Source organism: Vicugna pacos, chromosome 17 (assembly GCF_048564905.1).
Source record: "Vicugna pacos chromosome 17, VicPac4, whole genome shotgun sequence".
Taxonomy (NCBI): domain Eukaryota; kingdom Metazoa; phylum Chordata; class Mammalia; order Artiodactyla; family Camelidae; genus Vicugna; species Vicugna pacos.
Window position 1 is genome coordinate 31,281,652 of NC_133003.1, and position 14,359 is coordinate 31,296,010.

Sequence of the window (14,359 nt, forward strand, 5' to 3'; positions counted from 1 at the left end):
ACAAATGTATAAGAGAATTATTAGCATTATGTCTATTTTACAGATTAGAAAACTGAGGCCAGATGATTTACTGAGATTCCTAAGCAGGAAACTCCAGCCATGTTCCACCTCCACAGTGCATGGGGTTTTTCCATCATTTGTGCTGTTGTGCTACAATATATAGTAGAGGGAATGTATCAACTGCTAATTTTACCAAGGAAACTGTTCATCTTGAAAATAACTAGTCAGCATCCATTTCCATCAGACTGTTTTGCTCCAAGACCGTTATATAATAATGTTGAGAGGTCTCTTTAAGATGTCCTGTAGTAGCTCATTTGCTGTAGGAAGTTGGGGCTTTTATCATCCTGGGATCTCCTACTTCTTTTTCCTTTTCTTCCTTTATTCAGAATTTATGTTTCCTCTTAGGCTCACGAAAAGCTGCCCACTATTGTGTGTTCTCTCTGCTGTGAGCTCCAGTTGGCTGGAAAGCAGGCTGTCTGTCCCGCTGTCTGCCAAGGGTCTGGCGGTCATGCAAATTCTGACCTGGACTTCCAGGCCCCAGAGCAGTGCTGCTTCTGGGTACGGTGGGTCCAGATTTAGAAACTCTATCCTGTCCTGCCTGTGAGCGGTCTCAGAGGAAGGAAATGGCATTTGTGGAGGATGAAAAGCAGGTTATTGTTATTAATAGGAGGTTATATTAAGAATTGTTGTTTTTAGTCTGTCCTTAATGCCTTATATTGAAGAGCCAGGAGAAGGGATGGAAACTTGGAAGCATCTTGATTAAAAAGCATGAGCTTAATTAAAGTTTGCACTGATTGAGCATCTCCTGTGTGCCTGGTACTGTGTGCTAAGTAGTAGCAGATAGTAGTAAACAAGGTAATTAGGGAGTTGACTGTCCAACAGGGAAGACAACTATTCAAGAAGTAATTATTCCTGCTGAAAGTGCTGCCACGGTGAAATGAGGGATGGGATGAAGCATACGGGGCAGAGATTTAATAATCTAGTCCAGGGGTCAGCAAAGTTATTCTGAAAAAGGCCAGATAGTAAATATCTGAGGCTTTGAGAGCCATATGACCTCTGTTGCAACTTCCCATCTTTGTCACCGTGGCACAAAAGTAACCATAAACAGTAGACAAATGGATGTTGCTCTGCTCCAGTAAAACTTTATTTCCAAAAACAGATGGCAGTCTGGATTTGGCCTGTGGCCCATCGCTTGCCGACCCCTCATCATGGCTTGGCTTCTTTTCTGCATTCATTCTTTTGTCCTCTGTGTGTGCCCTGTCACCCTCATCCTTGTCACCTTGTGGCTCCCAGGTGGCTTCTTTGGCCTCTAGTAGCCCAGGCTTACCTGGCAGAGGCCACAACAGGAGCTAAGCTAGACGGGAAAGCAACTTTTTCATCACAGGAAGTCCAGGTTCCCCTTAAAAATCATTGGCCCAAGTTGGATCGTGTGCCCACCCTGCACCAGGGTCTAGCAGAGAGGACTCCGGACTTCCCAGGGCTGGATTGGGTCAAGAATGAGTCATCTCTTGGGTTGAGTGGATCACTGTTCTAAGAAGAAGGCTGCTGATGAGGGAGCCCCCAGTGTTTCCATAGGAATTGAGCTTCTGGCTGCACACAGCTGGATCCTGGGACCAGGGCTGTTGGCATCACCTAGAAGCTTGTTGTAACTGCAGATCCTCTCACCCCACCCAGAATCACAATGGAACTTGCATTCCAAGAGCCTCAGACACTTGAGTGTTTGAGAAGTGCTGGCCTCCTGAGTTAAGGAGGGCCATTTTAAGAATGGTTAAACAGATTTGGAGGAAGTGAATTGAGTGGTCGGTAGCCTCACCTTGGCTCCCCTTCAGGTGGTGCCATTACAATTCCAGTTTGTAATGATGTTTCACATTTAAAATCTTAGTACATATTATGATGTTCAGAGTGGAGCATGATTATTTAGAGGACCCGTCTCATCCTTTTTCCCGCAGCAAGTCCTAGCAATGTTCATGGTGTTAGGAGGTTGAAAATCAAAACAAAGTTTGAGACAATAAAGCAAAATTTGTAAACGTTCAGTTTTTCTTTTGTTTGCTTGCTTACCCATTATGGCATATTTAAGATGACATGACATATCTTGTCTTTCTTTTGAAAATAACTCGCCATCTTCACGATGGGCAGCTCAGTACATGCAGATGACTATCAAGTGTCTGGATTCTATTTTTGACAACAGGAAGCTCCACAGTTACGCAACCAAATTCCATTTCAGGATTCTCTTTCAGTTTTTTGTTCTGTTCATTTGATCTTTTCCATCGGTAGGAACATTAGCCTCCAAAGCATGAAGAATTTTTTTTTTCTCCAGCTGTATTCTGCTCAAAATGCTAAGGGCTTCCCCAGGAAATACAAGCCTGTCTAACTGGAGATGCGATTGGTCTCCGGGTACATCTTTAGGATCCAGACGACAGGTCCATGCCTGCTGTCATCTTTGCAAGACTTCCTGCACATTCCAAGGCAGAACTCTCAACTGTCCCTTGGAATTTCATTAACTGGTGTGCTTTTGTGAGCTCAATATGGGAGGAGGCCTATTGAAGGCTGTCCTTGCCAGGCGGGCAGGTCTCCCACTTGGCTGTTTTGAGAATGGTTATATCCTGTTCTGTTGAAACAGGATGAACTTGGCCACGAGCGTGGGCCAGAAGCCCTCTGTCCCATTTATGCGGCCGTGCTGGCTGGGTTCTGAGAAGTGCATGATTTCATTTGGGAACTCACTGTGGTTTGCTGCTAACCATCTGACTCTGCAAAATGATGCCTTTTAAGCATGACCGGGACAAAATAACCCTGGGGCTGTATTCGGTGTGGTTTGTCTGTTAGGTTTAAAAGCTCGCTGTAGGATTTTCTTGTTTTATGAAATGGAGGGCTCCTTTAAAGTGGTGTCACTTCTATGGTTTATAAATTGGATTATCTTCCTCTTGTAACAGCGGTAGTTTCACGTTTAATAGAAACTGGAGATCAGATTCCTCTGTAAAGGTTTCATAATTGTTGGGTGAAGTTGGATGTTTTCCCTTCTCAGAGTGAAGTATACTTGTACTCAAAGAGGGGGAGGCTGGCAGGTTGGGGGGAAAGGGGTCTTCAGGAAGCCACCTGTAACTTGTTTTTTCTGTCGGCCACCCATCTCATTCGGAAGGAAAGTGTTCTGTGCAGTTGTAGAAGAATATAAAATAGCTGGGTGATGGATAATGAGCCATCTTTCTTCTGCTGTGATGGGTATGAGCCGAGGTTAAGTGAGTGACAGATAGTCACTTAATGTGTCCGGGGATGGGCAAAAGCAAGGGTGCATGGCGCTTTGGGCACCTTCTGATTGCCCACACCCTGCTGCTTAAATTACCACCGATAGCTTTCTCTCCCTTCTTTTGCCCTGCGAACATGCCTGAGAAACCGTGGAAATACGACAACACAGCAGGCCTGGTCCCCCTCCTGAGTAAGGCAGCCCCGCCATCAGAGCTCAGGAAACATGGCGGTAACTTGCGGGCAGCGTGTGCCAACCACACACAGTGTGACGATTTTCCATCTCAAGTAAACGTGAAATGTAACCCAATCACGTTTTCCAAATCATAGTTGATTTTTTTTGTCTCCCCAACCAGTTTTTATCCCATACTTTCTGTTGGGAAGATTAAATCCCATCAATGTACTGAAAGAAAAATCAGAGCAATCGTCAGCCTGCAGGAGGAGGGGATTTATTTATCTTTCATGAAAGGGACCAATATTTTCTGGAACACGTTGCTGAAGTTTATGAGCTTCTAAATTATAGAATGTTGTTTGGCGTCTCCATAAAACGAAAGCTTTTATACCTCTGTGATGATACAAGTCTGAGATGACCAAGACGCTGGTGGTTTCATTTTTTTTTTCCATTTTAGGTTTTCCTTCTATTTAAACATTTTTAGAGATATTTTTCAAATGACGAAGATGATGGAGATAAGGGGGTTTAAAATGTCTTATCTCTTTTCAACCTTGATAGGTTTTCGTAAAGGTATCAACTGTAATTGTGACAGTCTTTAGATGTAGTAAAATGTCACTTCACTATAAAGCAGTGTGATTGGAGCAGTAGAGTGTTCTCACCTCAAGGTGACTTTTGTTTCTTCCCCACCCCCCGGGGACATCTGGCCATGCCTGGAGACATTTGTGGTTCTCACAACAGGGAGGGACATGGCTGCTGGCTTCTAGTGGGTAGAGGCCAAGGATGCTACTAAGTGTCCTTCAGTGCACAGGACAGTCCCTCACCCATCACCGAGTTCATATGGTGAAAAATACCAATAGTGGTGCTGTTGAGAAACCCTGGACTGTCATAACCAAAACCCAGTGTTCTGCCTCTAAGCTTTCCTTACTTAACGTGACATTTAAGGCATTACCAAAAACAAGGCAAAAATACCATTTACCACACGCAAAAAGCATTGTTTTAAAAAATAACAAGTGTGAGACTTCAGAGCTAAATTGTTTCCTAGACATTGCTCTCTTTTTGGGAACAAAAACGGAGGTGCTTTTTTATACTAGACAATTCTAGATTATTTTGAAGCATTATGTGAAAGTTTTTAAAAATTTACATTGCTTTACAAGATGGACTTTACAAGATTTCTTTAGCCATACTCTTTTTTCATTCGATGGTTTTCCAGTGATCCGTATTTAGTCCTAAGCTTCCTTTCCTAGACTAGAACTCCACATTTCATCGTGAAATGAATGGCTCATTCTGGTTCCATATGGTTTTCACTGTGAGCTTCCTTTGCGAAAAGCCCATTAATTAAGCCAAACTGCCCACTGGATATGGCTTTTGCATTGTGGGTCGTTGCCCAAAAGGTGATGAATTAAATTGTTCATTTCTTGTGACCTGAGATGAACAGAAAGGCATTTGGAAACAAAGTGCATGTTGTTTATCAGACACCATGTGAGCATCTCGGCTCAGACTCAGTGCAGACATCACTGCTGCTCTGGCCCTTGATTTCAGTGTTTGAAGTAGAAAGAGCTATAGGTGGGTTCTTGGTAAAGTGACATCCTTTTGACCTTGAACAGCATTAAAGTTTTCATGTGTACAATTCGAGCTTTCTGGCTTGTATTTTCTTTCGGTTCACATCATATGAAAACAGGTTTCGTGTATACCAATTCTTACTAAATAAAAGGCATGGAATTCGCCAGTAATGAATTATCAGATTTTAATTAAAGTTATTAATAATGCCCTTTCTTGCTCTGGGTACTTGGATATTGACATACTTAATGACAGAATAACAGAGAACGTGGTATTTTTTTTTTAACGCCTACAAATTGCTTTTAATTCTCCGTGATCAGGTTGACAATTGCCAGTGCAAGTATTTATAGAGAGAGATAAAGACAGAGCTACCTACACTGTGTCTATAAATATAGCCGCACATATGAAATGTGATGGTGACAGCCATCTTGGCTGTATCTCTATGTGTGTGTGTGTGTGTGTGTGTGTGTGTATGTGTTTAGGAAGGGATTTGAACAGAGAAGATTTATATTTCTATAAATTAATTTCTATATTTTGTGCAGCTTTATTTCCAAGGGTGAGTTTGAAAGAAATTTTGTCCTGGGAAACCAGAGAATGAGTCACAATAAATTTCATCTGGAAGCATATTGGTGATTTTTCTGAAGATCAGCGTTGTGGCTCTCTGTCTCTCTGTCTCTGCCTCTCTTTCTCTCTCTCCCTCTCTCTTGTCAGGAGGGTCATAAAGAGTCAGCAGCCCAAGGATGATCATGTCTGTTCACTTTGGGGTATAGGGCTGAACGTTACAGGTAACCTCTTACTGTTGACTTACTACTAACAATTACTACTCACTTGGTGGTTAGAGGTAAATTATAAGCAGGAATAGAGGAAGTGTTTAAGAAACAAAAGACCTCAAAACTTGGAATGGATAGTAGCCTGAGGTCCTTTTTTGTGGAGCTGGGCATCATCTCTGGGTGTTTCAGAATTAAATGAACAGTTAAACAGTAATGCTGGTAAGAGTGCTGTCAAACCACTGCAAAGGAGACCTGTAGAGGAAAGCGGGGCAGTCTTCATTCGTTGCTTAGAAAGGGCCCAGGGCCCTTGGGTAACCGGTGGATCTTGCTGTCTGGCTCCTGCTGGGCCGCCTGACGTGGTCTCCATCGCCCTGTCTCGTCCTCCTCTGGCTCCGCCGCCTCCCCGCCGCTCACATTTGCAGGATGCTCACCTGTCCCTGCCTGGAAGGCTCTGCTCCTGGTTTCTTGCCTTGTTGAGTTTCTTCTCACTTTGAGTGTATTCTCTTAAAGGTTAGTTCCTTGTTGTGGCTGAGTCCAACTTGTCTTGTTGACTTTTTGGTTGCTTAGTCCTGCCTCCGTAATGTAATTCTTTGCAGGAGAGAACTTGTCTCTACCCGCCCCACGCCATGCTGTACCCCAACTCAGTAAATATTGGTTGAATGGATGAATATATTTTACCCAAATTATTTAAGCCATTAATGGTTTTAACATCGAAAGGAGTGGACATCCATTTTTCTGGCATTTTGCCGGACATTATTTGATGGAGTATTTGTTCAGCGCAGACCAATTGCTTTTTCATTCCATTGTATACAGAGAGGAGATGACATGTCCACAGCCATTAGATTTCTTGCTAAGTTGTGACTACTTTGACCTCCATGCTACCTCCAGGGTTAAGCTCGACCCACTGGATCTTCTGGAAAGGCATCATGTGTGCCTGGCCCCATCTGGGTTATTAATCAAAGTGCAAGTCCTCCCCCTCCTTCCAGCTGTCTTCCCCGCCACCTCCGACCGTGCTGCATCCTTGTGTCCCTCAGCCCAGGGAGCACGGTATTTAAGTGTATGGTCCACCTTGATTACATTTTTTGAGGAAAGCCAAACTAGCAACGGAGTCAATGCCGTATACTTTGTGGTCGCTTATAAAAGAGAATATCCCCCCCTCCCCCGAAAAACCCAAACCAAGACAATGCCAGGAGATTGTTCAAGAGCAGTGGTCGATTAACTCTTTCCAGTGTTTGGTCCTTGTGGCTTGTTAGATGGACGTCATAACTAACTGTCATCTTTGTTAACAACAAGGTGTTCCTCTTCTTAGCGCCAAAGGAAGACCCTTGGACCTAACGTTTTTTAAGATGTCTCTTCAAATAGTTCAAGGCTCTTTGTCGCCTTCCTTTCTTACCAACTGACAACATTTATTTTACCCTAAATATGACAATTTGTCTTCATTTGTATATTCAGTTTTCAGTGTTTTTTTGTTTGCTATTTGAAACATATTTTCTCTGAAAAGTATTTCCCCTGCCAAAATCTGTTTCATTTAATAAATGAATAAGATCAGATTTAGTCTCCAGGTCAATTAAATAGCTACTGCTAAGTGCATATAAGATGAGGTCTACAGATGTGAGGCTGGCTTGCTTCTTTTTTAAGCCGTTAGTTTGGTAAAGGTTTGCTGGCCTGGGAGCTGCATCTTTGGATTGGATATTGCATAAATTCTTGTTACACAGCACTGCATGGAATTATCCCGATGTGGGCATCGGTGTTGAACACAGCCGACCATAAAATTCCATTTCGTTTCTGTTGCATAAACATAGGATCACAAATAGTGTGATTATTTCTGGCAGCCTCAGGCATCTTAGCTGGGAGGAAGAGGTAGGAAAATATGAATACTTAAATGTATTTTCAGCTTCCCAGCATGAGCTGACCAAGTGCCTGTGGCACTAGCCTTTAAAAGGGTCAACTATAAAAATGTCTAATCCCGTCATTTGCTGAGTTCTGACCGTGTGCAAGGCTCTGTTTTCATGGTTCGTTTGCCGTGTCACTGTTAGTCTTCAGCATTGTGCTGTGTTAGATTCTCTTTTTACAACTGGGGGAATGGCAGCTCAGAGAGGTCATGAGACTTGCCAAAATTGTGCAGGAAGAGAAAGAGGTGGGATCTGAACCCATCTCGTCTCATTGTTTCTCTGATCTTTATTGGCTTTTCCTTGCAAATTTCCAGGGGTATCGTGTCATGTCCTCTTCTTTGTCTCAGTTTCTCTTGAGAGTCAGGCAGTCTTCCATCAGAGCCACAAGGAAGGTACATCTTGACCAAGATCAGAGCTAGAAGAAACCAGTATCCCTCCCCCCCAGCCTGCTACTTTACTTTAAACCAAAGAAGCTAAAGTCCAGAATGGCTATCTCAGCCGTCTGGAGAGGGGACTGCCAATTAGGAAACCCATACAGCTAAGGATTTGTGGTCAGAGAAGCAAATCTGTTTCAGCAGAGCCTCTACTGCAGTTCTGTGATCGGGGTCCCCAAAGCAAAAAAGACATCTGCAGGAAGGCAGTCAGGGATGATGAATACTTAGGCTGGGAAATGATGGAGCCCCAGCCTGCATGGTTGGGTGCGTGCTCTCTTCACCTTCAAGTTAGAAAAGTAAAATGATAAAATCTTAAAAATGCAGTGGCCAATCAGAATGTTGCTAAGATACAAGCCTGTGTTTTCTGCAGTCATAGTGTCAGCCTGTAAAGGCAGAGAACTTGTCTTTTTTTTTTTCATCTTTTTTGCTCTCAATTAGTAATTGTACATGGTACTCTAGACACTCATTAAATATGTTGTGAATAAATTGTAAGCCTTAGTTTCCTTATCTGTAAAATGGTCATGATAGTTTACAGCACATGGTTGTTGAAGGGATCAAATGAGATTCCCCACAAAGTACACTTTGTTAGAGTGTCTGGTGAGTGTAACAGGCCACATTTCAGTTGCCTGTTAATAATAGTTTCCACTCATTGATTAATTCCTTCCTACCATGTCACCCCTTGCTTTCCTTGGTAGCAGTAAACTTTTGGGAGAGATCATCTAAGACCGTTAATGAATGATTCACATTAACGCTGGTGACTGTCACCCATCTTCTGCTTCTCTTTCAGTCCCATTTTGTCTCTCCATTTTGGAGAGTGTTTTTCAGACTGTTTCTCACTAGTAGTAACAAGATAACCTAACAAATTTCCCTCTTGTCTCTGCAGTGATCCCAGTCTTTTCTTTCTTTGGCATTTATCTCAAACATGTAATCAGTAGATCAGCTAGTTTGAAAATTGTCTCCACTGTGGAAAGTCACCCCATTTACTATCTGTGCCATCAAGCCCAGGGAAAGCAAATTTGCTCCCTGCAAGTGGGCCACATGTGGATCAGACCGAGGCCCTGTATCCTCCCCTCCTGCACCTGTGTTTTTGTGCCTGAATATTTTATGGACTCAAAGATGCGGTTGTAATTACCTCACTTGTGAGAACATTTAGCTTGTTCTACTGGTTGTTTTGATTCTCAGTGACAGGGGGAAGTGGATCCAAGTTACATATCCCAGTTAGAGTAAAAAGAAAGGTGTCAATCTTAAACACAGCTCTCTCATCCCATGTAGTTCTATATACACACACACACACACACACACACACATATACACACACACACAGTGTATGTATATTTTTATATATGAATTAGAATCACTGACATTGCATATTCTGATGAATATTCTGAATGCTCCTGGAGAAGGATGCTTAAGTGATTTACAAAGTGGATTATGTGCTTGCATTTGCTCTGAAAGTTGGAGTTTTTAATACTGATCTGCCATTCACAAAATCAAAGTGTCTTTTGTAGGCATATGTATTTGGAATCTTGCTCATCTGTTATAACAGTTGCCCAAGTAACAGTGACTTAGACAGTGTAGTGGATTTCATTCTTATGTAATAGTCTGCACCCAACAGCTTAGTGCCGGTATGGTGACAGTGTCAGAGACCCAGGCTGCTTCTGTCTTGTTACTCTGTCATCCGTACCTTGTCTCATGATCTCAGGTGGATGCCCCAGCTCCTGCCATCACAAAGCCTTCCAGCCAGCCAGAAGATGTTTAGAGGAAGTGGAAGGTCTGTCCCATTCCCTTTATGAACAAGTGCTCTGAGCTGTATGTGCTGCTCCCACTCTTGTCCTGTTGATCACAGTTTACTCAAATGTGCATATCTAGTTGCATGGGAAGCTGGGTGTAGTCACGAGCTTGGGTAATCATTTGCCCAGATGAAAAAACGTGGGGGAATCTATTACTTACTTCCTTCAACTGAGTTGACATACTCTGTAATCTTCTCATTATGAGGAGCCTGTTTGTCCTACTGAGTGCCATGATGACTGGCACATCGTCCATGCATGGCATGTTGTTGCTTGAGTGAATGAATAACATGGAGCTCAGAGCCCATCTCATCTTTGGAACTTCCTGAGTGTGGAGTTCCATATAAGTCTCTTCCACCTCCTTTTATCACTCTTCTTTCTGTTCCAGGGTTTTATAGCATGACTCCATCCCCCATCCCATGTATGTGCCTTTAGTTGATTTGACGACAACTGCCAAGTGCAGCTCTCCCCCACTTCCCACCCCTTTACCAGGCCCAGCACTCACATTTCCGTCAACTGTTGTGCATTTTCATAAGCATTTCATGAGGTCCTTCCCCCATCCTTGTCTCTCACCTCCGAGCACATTCCAGTTTTGCTCATTTCTCATTTAAAAGTGTGATCTACAGAATGGAGCACAGCTTCTCAGTTTTGCAAGTAACAGATGGACAGAAAGCAGTCTGCTTCGTGTGCTTTTGATGGGCACCCTGTCTTCCCCCAAACTCTTGACTGCCACTTCTTCCTGCGTGGCTCGGGGTGGCAAAGATTGGCACGTGCATACAGACCCGCCCCCACACCCAGCCCCACCAGAAGTACACACTACATAAACTCCACAGCAAGTGGCAGGAGGGAACTTCCCTGACCCGCCTCTAGAAGCTAGAAGAAGCGCGGCTTAGACAGTGCAGAGAGCCCGGGCCGATGGAAGCGCTGGGTCAGCGGTGCACTTTGTGTCATCCGTGTCAGCACCAGTGTGGCGTTTTCATTTTGACCACTGGCTTTGCTACTGATTTCGTCTCTTTTTTTCTTACCCTCATTCTCAGATGCTCTCACCTTTTAATTTTTTTTAATGTTTCCGTTTCTGTGTGTTTGCAGGGTACCTCCATTCTGAGGAGGCACTGCGTATATTAAGTATGTAAATCTCAGAATTATGTTACAATTCGCTACCCTCCCCTAACCCTTGGTATGACCTGGACGTTGTTCTAAGCACTTCATTTAGACTATTTAATAACCTTTTGGAGTAGGTACCCTTCCCATCCTCTCCAAAAAATCTGAGGCTGAGTGAGACAAATAACCCACCCAGTTTTTCTTTTCAGAGATGGGATTCAGTATGGGGACGTCTGATCCCAGATCTCATGCTTTTGAGTGATCATTAAGCTCCACTGTATTCACTTGTGACTTTGGAGCTCTGCTTTTACCAGGGCAGCCCATGGTTGTCATCATGGTTTAGTATGCATTGAATAAGTGATAAATGAAAGCCAGAAAAAGTGGTCACAGCGACCCTCCCACCTCCCTGGCAAGCATACCCGAGCCACGTACACAGGTGTACCCACCAGTCAAAGCAGAACTGAGCCCGATCTGCTGGAAATACAGACGAGGGCCAGACTGGAGAGCTGCGTGTTGAGAAGGCATGATTTCCACAGCAGCCACGTCGCTCAAATCACGTCTTTTTGCTTTTCCTTTACATGTCTCTGCGAAATCAGTGGTAATCACATTTGAGTTCTTCTAACACTGTGACGGCTCTGGGTTATCTCTCAGAGCCCTGAATTCTGGATGTGGAAATGGTGTGTTATTTATAGCTGACGCGTGAAGAGAATTACCAGAAGCGATAATGGGGAGGGAATACCTTCCGTGGTTTTACTTTATGAACGAACAGCAACTGCCGAAACATCCCCTTAAGAAAGCCGTGAAGACACAGTGTATTTGGTTTGGAAGGAAAACCTGATCCTTGAAGAAGTTCAGAAGAGTGAGGTACACTTAAGAATGTCTTCCTCGCAGGTAGCTTGCAAATCAAGTGCCCAGGCAGACAGAGCCTTTCTTTTTAGACATCTCTCAGCATGTTCTGAGCTAAAATAGGATCCTTCTTCTCTAAAGACAGTGCGTTGTTGCCCCCTGTCACTCAGATGAAATATAGAATCAAAAGAAAGCACTCCGGGTATTTCAGCTGCAAACGTGTCTTTCCTTGAAAGATGCGAGACTTGGAGGACATCTAGTCTGTGAAAGGGACTGCACTTTCAAACATCAGCAAGCAGGAGGATTGAATATGCCACCAGATCTGCCTTCCCTGCCTTTTCCTCTTAAGGAAGAATTACCAGCCATTTTACTTTTTACCCTGGTCTCCCCACTGTTCAGTGTCCTTTTGAATCCCAAGGGCAAAAGCTCCTGCAGGACTCACTGCCTTCTCCCATCGTGGACATTATGAGCTGCAGGCCTTGTCAGCTAAACCCAGATTCTGGGCCAGACCATCCTTAGCTGTTGGTTATCAGATGCAGTCTTCGAAGCCATTTGAAATACCCTTCTTCTCACTGGGGATTTAAAGCCGATCATATTTCCATTATTCAGAGCAAATGCTTAAAAATGTAAAACCAACTTGCCTTTGATGAAAGCAGCTGAAAAAAAAATCTCCCTTTATGAGTTCTCTGTTCACTTCTTTGAGGCCTGGAAACTTGGAAACATTTTCACAGCTTTTTGCTTATTTTAGAGGCAAGAAACAGGCAGTCAGAGTGATCACATTTTTAGATTTATAACAGGTGACGGCAAAAGGAGAACACTGTGCTCATCGAACTGCTGGTGCCACTTCCAACTCCCAACTCCAGTATATTTATTAACATCTTTGGAGTAAAGTCTTAAAATTATCTATTAAGCACAATTTTTCATCCTCTCTGACAGATTCCTGGTGCTGCCAGGAAGCTTTTAAGCTCTAAATGAAAAGGAAAAACAATCCTGCATTTGATCTTGGGTTTTTTTTTTTTTTCCCCTTCTGTGAGTTATCTTAGAATAGAATTTGGCTGTGAATGCTTTTATTGGAATTTAAAACTATATACGACCTTTTCCGTCTGTGTGGACTTAAGGTTTCCTACTGTTCTAAGACTGCATTTGAAGTTATCTATCTTAACTGAGTAAATGTTTTAAAAATATTCTTTCTTTTAATCTAAATTTATTTTCTCTGTAGTTAACCAAATCTGAATGGCTCGTTTTAACAAAGATTTTTCATATATGTATATATTCTTGGACAGATTTTTTTTCCCCCTCCTCTCTTTTTCTGTCTCTTATTTCTTACACTTTGAAAATTTTCTCCAGATTTGCTTGGATAACCACATGGCCTGGGTGTATACACTTTTTTAATATGGCTATAAACTTTGAAAATGGGTTATAGGAAAGCATTTACAAGGTCTTATCTTGCAAATTAGAGACTTTCTGATCTGGAAAAGGACTTTTGGTATGCCTCATCTGCTTCCTTGGAGTTTTATGTAAATTGAAATTTATTATGAATCAAGTTCTATTTTAGGTATTCTTGAGGAATCTCTAAATGCCAGTAGAGAAGGGAAATTGATTTAGCACTCAGCTCTCTGTGATGAATAGCATCGTGTTTGAAATTTGTAAGTGCTGCGCTTACATTGGTTATATTTTCCTAATAACCTTTTGGAAGTGCCTGCTACTGAAGGCTGTTACCAATTTTTCATTTAGGGTGTGGTCAGTTGAAGTATCTGCTCTTGCTCTCTATTTGGTATAAAATTGAGTTTAAAATGGAAACTAAGAGTTTTTATTATCATGGTCTGTTTCTCTGGAAGAAATGAACAGGCAGCTCTTCTGGAATGAGAAGAAGTCTTAGCATAGATTGACATTTTCATCATTCAATATCTGGGTGTTGTTGGAATCCAGATTGTTGCTTTGGGTGTGGAAAGTTTCATAAGTGGCTTTTAATTCCCATTATGTTTCTGTGAATGGAAAGTAGATTCAGACATCGATAATAATTACGTGAAATGGCCAGCTGAAGTTCAGTGTAAATGTATCAGTTAAATTATACTGTGTGGAAATTACTAGAGTTAGTGGAAACCAGAAGTTGGTACAGCTGCCGTGTTCACACTTGCCATTTTGACAGTTGTTTGAATATTGTAGAGGTTAGACCAAACTGCATGTCACACTGGCAGTGAGTTTTGGAGCTTTTTTTTTTTTTTTTTTGCTCAAACTACGGTAACTTTAAAAAATAAAACCTTGTTTTCTGATGCAAAGCGCCTTATAGTTACTCACACGAGGATTGCAAAAGTACAGCGAAGTAAGGTTTGACATTACGTGGCTTTAAGCAGACCTCAAGCAAGCTCCTGCCCTCCAGTAAGTTTTAAAAGGGGATGTTTACCTAGCAAAACTGAGTAAATATGTGCAGAGCTCATAAAAAGTGATTGAACCTAAAGAAAAAGCCAATGCTTAATGAAATTGCGATGTGAAGAAATACTGCTTAATCTATCCTCAGAGCAAAATGCCAGGCAAATACAGAGAGATTGCCTAAGATTTTGTT

At 42.5% G+C, this 14,359-nt stretch overlaps 1 protein-coding gene and 1 long non-coding RNA gene across 6 annotated transcripts in view; one reads left to right on the forward strand and one right to left on the reverse strand.

Annotated features, from left to right (window-relative positions):
* PTPRG (protein tyrosine phosphatase receptor type G) overlaps positions 1 to 14,359 on the forward strand; it is a 658,718-nt gene that overhangs the window by 316,561 nt on the left and 327,798 nt on the right. The window lies entirely within an intron of this gene.
* On the reverse strand, positions 1,119 to 2,437 carry LOC140686588 (uncharacterized). Its single transcript, XR_012060422.1, has 2 exons — positions 1,814 to 2,437; positions 1,119 to 1,327 (listed from the first exon to the last, which is right to left on the reverse strand). It is a non-coding gene; the product is annotated as an uncharacterized lncRNA (long non-coding RNA).